Source organism: Melopsittacus undulatus, unplaced genomic scaffold, assembly GCF_012275295.1.
Source record: "Melopsittacus undulatus isolate bMelUnd1 unplaced genomic scaffold, bMelUnd1.mat.Z mat_scaffold_576_arrow_ctg1, whole genome shotgun sequence".
Lineage (NCBI taxonomy): Eukaryota > Metazoa > Chordata > Aves > Psittaciformes > Psittaculidae > Melopsittacus > Melopsittacus undulatus.
Window position 1 is genome coordinate 44,038 of NW_022994431.1, and position 7,815 is coordinate 51,852.

The following is a 7,815-nucleotide window of genomic DNA, read 5'->3' on the forward strand; positions in this document are numbered from 1 at the left end:
GGCGCTAGGTAGATCCGTTCCGGGTCGCCGCTAGGGCTAGGGTCGTCACTAGGGTTACGGTACACTCTTCCTGACATCATTAGGGTTAGGGTGCACTCTTCCCGACATTAGGGTTAGGGTACCCACTTTCCGACATTAGGGTTAGGGTGCACTCTTCCCGACATTAGGGTTAGGGTGCACTCAATCTGACATTATGGCTGGGGTGCACTCTTCCCGACATTAGGGTTAGGGTGCACTCTTCCCGACATTAGGGTTAGGGTACCCACTTTCCGACATTAGGGTTAGGGTGCACTCAATCTGACATTATGGCTGGGGTGATCTCTTCCCGACATTAGGGTTAGGGTACCCACTTTCCGACATTAGGGTTAGGGTGCACTCTTCCCGACATTAGGGTTAGTGTACCCCCTTTCCGACATTAGGGTTAGGGTGCCCTCTTCCCGACATTAGGGTTAGGGTGCACTCAATCTGACATTATGGCTGGGGTGCACTCTTCCCGACATTAGGGTTAGGGTACCCACTTTCCGACATTAGGGTTAGGGTGCACTCTTCCCGACATTAGGGTTAGGGTACCCCCTTTCCGACATTAGGGTTAGGGTGCCCTCTTCCCGACATTAGGGTTAGGGTGCACTCAATCTGACATTATGGCTGGGGTGCACTCTTCCCGACATTAGGGTTAGGGTACCCACTTTCCGACATTAGGGTTAGGGTGCACTCTTCCCGACATTAGGGTTATGGTACCCACTTTCCGACATTAGGGTTAGGGTGCACTCTTCCCGACATTAGGGTTAGGGTACCCACTTTCCGACATTAGGGTTAGGGTGCACTCTTCTCGACATTAGGGTTAGGGTACCCACTTTCCGACATTACGGTTAGGGTGCACTCTTCCCGACATTAGGGTTAGGGTACCCACTTTCCGACATTAGGGTTAGGGTGCACTCTTCCCGACATTAGGGTTAGGGTACCCACTTTCCGCCATTAGGCTTATTGTCCCCCCTTTCCGACATTAGGGTTAGGGCCCCCCCCCCCTCCATCTCCGACATTAGGGCTAGGGGTGCCCTCTTCCCGACATTAGGGTTAGGGTGCCCTCAGTCTGACATTATGGCTGGGGTGCCCCCTGCCCGACATTAGGGTTAGGGTACCCACTTTCCGCCATTAGGCTTATTGTCCCCCCTTTCCGACATTAGGGTTAGGGCCCCCCCCCCCCCATCTCCGGCATTAGGGCTAGGGTGCCCTCTTCCCGCCATTAGGGTTAGGGTGCCCTCAGTCTGACATTATGGCTGGGGTGCCCCCTGCCCGACATTAGGGTTAGGGTACCCACTTTCCGCCATTAGGGTTATTGTCCCCCCTTTCCGACATTAGGGTTAGGGCCCCCCCCCCCCCCCTATCTCCGGCATTAGGGCTAGGGTGCCCTCTTCCCGACATTAGGGTTAGGGTGCCCTCAGTCTGACATTATGGCTGGGGTGCCCCCTGCCCGACATTAGGGTTAGGGTACCCACTTTCCGCCATTAGGCTTATTGTCCCCCCTTTCCGACATTAGGGTTAGGGCCCCCCCCCCCCCCCCCATCTCCGGCATTAGGGCTAGGGTGCCCTCTTCCTGCCATTAGGGTTAGGGTGCCCTCAGTCTGACATTATGGCTGGGGTGCCCCCTGCCCGACATTAGGGTTAGGGTACCCACTTTCCGCCATTAGGCTTATTGTCCCCCCTTTCCGACATTAGGGTTAGGGCCCCCCCCCCCCCCCCCTATCTCCGGCATTAGGGCTAGGGTGCCCTCTTCCCGCCACTAGGGTTAGGGTGCCCTCAGTCTGACATTATGGCTGGGGTGCCCCCTGCCCGACATTAGGGTTAGGGTACCCACTTTCCGCCATTAGGCTTATTGTCCCCCCTTTCCGCAATTTGGGTTAGGGCCCCCCCCCCCCCCCCCCATCTCCGGCATTAGGGCTAGGGTGCCCTCTTCCCGCCACTAGGGTTAGGGTGCCCTCAGTCTGACATTATGGCTGGGGTGCCCCCTGCCCGACATTAGGGTTAGGGTACCCACTTTCCGCCATTAGGCTTATTGTCCCCCCTTTCCGACATTAGGGTTAGGGCCCCCCCCCCCCCCCCCTATCTCCGGCATTAGGGCTAGGGTGCCCTCTTCCCGCCACTAGGGTTAGGGTGCCCTCAGTCTGACATTATGGCTGGGGTGCCCCCTGCCCGACATTAGGGTTAGGGTACCCACTTTCCGCCATTAGGCTTATTTTCCCCCCTTTCCGACATTAGGGTTAGGGCCCCCCCCCCCCCCCCCTATCTCCGGCATTAGGGCTAGGGTGCCCTCTTCCCGCCACTAGGGTTAGGGTGCCCTCAGTCTGACATTATGGCTGGGGTGCCCCCTGCCCGACATTAGGGTTAGGGTACCCACTTTCCGCCATTAGGCTTATTGTCCCCCCTTTCCGACATTAGGGTTAGGGCCCCCCCCCCCCCCCTATCTCCGGCATTAGGGCTAGGGTGCCCTCTTCCCGCCACTAGGGTTAGGGTGCCCTCAGTCTGACATTATGGCTGGGGTGCCCCCTGCCCGACATTAGGGTTAGGGTACCCACTTTCCGCCATTAGGCTTATTGTCCCCCCTTTCCGACATTAGGGTTAGGGCCCCCCCCCCCCCCCCTATTTCCGACATTAGGGCTAGGGGTGCCCTCTTCCCGACATTAGGGTTAGGGTGCCCTCAGTCTGACATTATGGCTGGGGTGCCCCCTGCCCGACATTAGGGTTAGGGTACCCACTTTCCGGCCTTAGGCTTATTGTCCCCCCTTTCCGACATTAGGGTTAGGGCCCCCCCCCCCCCCCCCCCCTATTTCCGACATTAGGGCTAGGGGTGCCCTCTTCCCGACATTAGGGTTAGGGTGCCCTCAGTCTGACATTATGGCTGGGGTGCCCCCTGCCCGACATTAGGGTTAGGGTACCCACTTTCCGGCCTTAGGCTTATTGTCCCCCCTTTCCGACATTAGGGTTAGGGCCCCCCCCCCCCCCCCCCTATTTCCGACATTAGGGCTAGGGGTGCCCTCTTCCCGACATTAGGGTTAGGGTGCCCTCAGTCTGACATTATGGCTGGGGTGCCCCCTGCCCGACATTAGGGTTAGGGTACCCACTTTCCGGCCTTAGGCTTATTGTCCCCCCTTTCCGACATTAGGGTTAGGGCCCCCCCCCCCCCCCCCATTTCCGACATTAGGGCTAGGGGTGCCCTCTTCCCGACATTAGGGTTAGGGTGCCCTCAGTCTGACATTATGGCTGGGGTGCCCCCTGCCCGACATTAGGGTTAGGGTACCCACTTTCCGGCCTTAGGCTTATTGTCCCCCCTTTCCGACATTAGGGTTAGGGCCCCCCCCCCCCCCCCCCATTTCCGACATTAGGGCTAGGGGTGCCCTCTTCCCGACATTAGGGTTAGGGTGCCCTCAGTCTGACATTATGGCTGGGGTGCCCCCTGCCCGACATTAGGGTTAGGGTACCCACTTTCCGGCCTTAGGCTTATTGTCCCCCCTTTCCGACATTAGGGTTAGGGCCCCCCCCCCCCCCCCCTATTTCCGACATTAGGGCTAGGGGTGCCCTCTTCCCGACATTAGGGTTAGGGTGCCCTCAGTCTGACATTATGGCTGGGGTGCCCCCTGCCCGACATTAGGGTTAGGGTACCCACTTTCCGGCCTTAGGCTTATTGTCCCCCGTTTCCGACATTAGGGTTAGGGCCCCCCCCCCCCCCCCCATTTCCGACATTAGGGCTAGGGGTGCCCTCTTCCCGACATTAGGGTTAGGGTGCCCTCAGTCTGACATTATGGCTGGGGTGCCCCCTGCCCGACATTAGGGTTAGGGTACCCACTTTCCGGCCTTAGGCTTATTGTCCCCCCTTTCCGACATTAGGGTTAGGGCCCCCCCCCCCCCCCCCCCTATTTCCGACATTAGGGCTAGGGGTGCCCTCTTCCCGACATTAGGGTTAGGGTGCCCTCAGTCTGACATTATGGCTGGGGTGCCCCCTGCCCGACATTAGGGTTAGGGTACCCACTTTCCGGCCTTAGGCTTATTGTCCCCCCTTTCCGACATTAGGGTTAGGGCCCCCCCCCCCCCTATTTCCGACATTAGGGCTAGGGGTGCCCTCTTCCCGACATTAGGGTTAGGGTGCCCTCAGTCTGACATTATGGCTGGGGTGCCCCCTGCCCGACATTAGGGTTAGGGTACCCACTTTCCGGCCTTAGGCTTATTGTCCCCCCTTTCCGACATTAGGGTTAGGGCCCCCCCCCCCCCCCCCTATTTCCGACATTAGGGCTAGGGGTGCCCTCTTCCCGACATTAGGGTTAGGGTGCCCTCAGTCTGACATTATGGCTGGGGTGCCCCCTGCCCGACATTAGGGTTAGGGTACCCACTTTCCGGCCTTAGGCTTATTGTCCCCCCTTTCCGACATTAGGGTTAGGGCCCCCCCCCCCCCCCCCTATTTCCGACATTAGGGCTAGGGGTGCCCTCTTCCCGACATTAGGGTTAGGGTGCCCTCAGTCTGACATTATGGCTGGGGTGCCCCCTGCCCGACATTAGGGTTAGGGTACCCACTTTCCGGCCTTAGGCTTATTGTCCCCCCTTTCCGACATTAGGGTTAGGGCCCCCCCCCCCCCCCCTATTTCCGACATTAGGGCTAGGGGTGCCCTCTTCCCGACATTAGGGTTAGGGTGCCCTCAGTCTGACATTATGGCTGGGGTGCCCCCTGCCCGACATTAGGGTTAGGGTACCCACTTTCCGGCCTTAGGCTTATTGTCCCCCCTTTCCGACATTAGGGTTAGGGCCCCCCCCCCCCCCTATTTCCGACATTAGGGCTAGGGGTGCCCTCTTCCCGACATTAGGGTTAGGGTGCCCTCAGTCTGACATTATGGCTGGGGTGCCCCCTGCCCGACATTAGGGTTAGGGTACCCACTTTCCGGCCTTAGGCTTATTGTCCCCCCTTTCCGACATTAGGGTTAGGGCCCCCCCCCCCCCCCCATTTCCGACTTTAGGGCTAGGGGTGCCCTCTTCCCGACATTAGGGTTAGGGTGCCCTCAGTCTGACATTATGGCTGGGGTGCCCCCTGCCCGACATTAGGGTTAGGGTACCCACTTTCCGGCCTTAGGCTTATTGTCCCCCCTTTCCGACATTAGGGTTAGGGCCCCCCCCCCCCCCCCCATTTCCGACTTTAGGGCTAGGGGTGCCCTCTTCCCGACATTAGGGTTAGGGTGCCCTCAGTCTGACATTATGGCTGGGGTGCCCCCTGCCCGACATTAGGGTTAGGGTACCCACTTTCCGGCCTTAGGCTTATTGTCCCCCCTTTCCGACATTAGGGTTAGGGCCCCCCCCCCCCCCCATTTCCGACATTAGGGCTAGGGGTGCCCTCTTCCCGACATTAGGGTTAGGGTGCCCTCAGTCTGACATTATGGCTGGGGTGCCCCCTGCCCGACATTAGGGTTAGGGTGCCCTCAGTCTGACATTATGGCTGGGGTGCCCCCTGCCCGACATTAGGGTTAGGGTACCCACTTTCCGGCCTTAGGCTTATTGTCCCCCCTTTCCGACATTAGGGTTTGGGCCCCCCCCCCCCCCCCCCTATTTCCGACATTAGGGCTAGGGGTGCCCTCTTCCCGACATTAGGGTTAGGGTGCCCTCAGTCTGACATTATGGCTGGGGTGCCCCCTGCCCGACATTAGGGTTAGGGTACCCACTTTCCGGCCTTAGGCTTATTGTCCCCCCTTTCCGACATTAGGGTTAGGGCCCCCCCCCCCCCCCCCCAATTTCCGACATTAGGGCTAGGGGTGCCCTCTTCCCGACATTAGGGTTAGGGTGCCCTCAGTCTGACATTATGGCTGGGGTGCCCCCTGCCCGACATTAGGGTTAGGGTACCCACTTTCCGGCCTTAGGCTTATTGTCCCCCCTTTCCGACATTAGGGTTAGGGCCCCCCCCCCCTATTTCCGACATTAGGGCTAGGGGTGCCCTCTTCCCGACATTAGGGTTAGGGTGCCCTCAGTCTGACATTATGGCTGGGGTGCCCCCTGCCCGACATTAGGGTTAGGGTACCCACTTTCCGGCCTTAGGCTTATTGTCCCCCCTTTCCGACATTAGGGTTAGGGCCCCCCCCCCCCCCCCCCCTATTTCCGACATTAGGGCTAGGGGTGCCCTCTTCCCGACATTAGGGTTAGGGTGCCCTCAGTCTGACATTATGGCTGGGGTGCCCCCTGCCCGACATTAGGGTTAGGGTACCCACTTTCCGGCCTTAGGCTTATTGTCCCCCCTTTCCGACATTAGGGTTAGGGCCCCCCCCCCCCCCCCTATTTCCGACATTAGGGCTAGGGGTGCCCTCTTCCCGACATTAGGGTTAGGGTGCCCTCAGTCTGACATTATGGCTGGGGTGCCCCCTGCCCGACATTAGGGTTAGGGTACCCACTTTCCGGCCTTAGGCTTATTGTCCCCCCTTTCCGACATTAGGGTTAGGGCCCCCCCCCCCCCCCCATTTCCGACATTAGGGCTAGGGGTGCCCTCTTCCCGACATTAGGGTTAGGGTGCCCTCAGTCTGACATTATGGCTGGGGTGCCCCCTGCCCGACATTAGGGTTAGGGTACCCACTTTCCGGCCTTAGGCTTATTGTCCCCCCTTTCCGACATTAGGGTTAGGGCCCCCCCCCCCCCCCCCCATTTCCGACATTAGGGCTAGGGGTGCCCTCTTCCCGACATTAGGGTTAGGGTGCCCTCAGTCTGACATTATGGCTGGGGTGCCCCCTGCCCGACATTAGGGTTAGGGTACCCACTTTCCGGCCTTAGGCTTATTGTCCCCCCTTTCCGACATTAGGGTTAGGGCCCCCCCCCCCCCCCCCCTATTTCCGACATTAGGGCTAGGGGTGCCCTCTTCCCGACATTAGGGTTAGGGTGCCCTCAGTCTGACATTATGGCTGGGGTGCCCCCTGCCCGACATTAGGGTTAGGGTACCCACTTTCCGGCCTTAGGCTTATTGTCCCCCCTTTCCGACATTAGGGTTAGGGCCCCCCCCCCCCCCCCTATTTCCGACATTAGGGCTAGGGGTGCCCTCTTCCCGACATTAGGGTTAGGGTGCCCTCAGTCTGACATTATGGCTGGGGTGCCCCCTGCCCGACATTAGGGTTAGGGTACCCACTTTCTGGCCTTAGGCTTATTGTCCCCCCCTTTCCGACATTAGGGTTAGGGCCCCCCCCCCCCCCCCTATTTCCGACATTAGGGCTAGGGGTGCCCTCTTCCCGACATTAGGGTTAGGGTGCCCTCAGTCTGACATTATGGCTGGGGTGCCCCCTGCCCGACATTAGGGTTAGGGTACCCACTTTCCGGCCTTAGGCTTATTGTCCCCCCTTTCCGACATTAGGGTTAGGGCCCCCCCCCCCCCCCCCATTTCCGACATTAGGGCTAGGGGTGCCCTCTTCCCGACATTAGGGTTAGGGTGCCCTCAGTCTGACATTATGGCTGGGGTGCCCCCTGCCCGACATTAGGGTTAGGGTACCCACTTTCCGGCCTTAGGCTTATTGTCCCCCCTTTCCGACATTAGGGTTAGGGCCCCCCCCCCCCCCCCTATTTCCGACATTAGGGCTAGGGGTGCCCTCTTCCCGACATTAGGGTTAGGGTGCCCTCAGTCTGACATTATGGCTGGGGTGCCCCCTGCCCGACATTAGGGTTAAGGTACCCACTTTCCGGCCTTAGGCTTATTGTCCCCCCTTTCCGACATTAGGGTTAGGGCCCCCCCCCCCCCCCCCCCTATTTCCGACATTAGGGCTAGGGGGTGCCCTCTTCCCGACATTAGGGTTAGGGTGCCCTCAGTCTGAA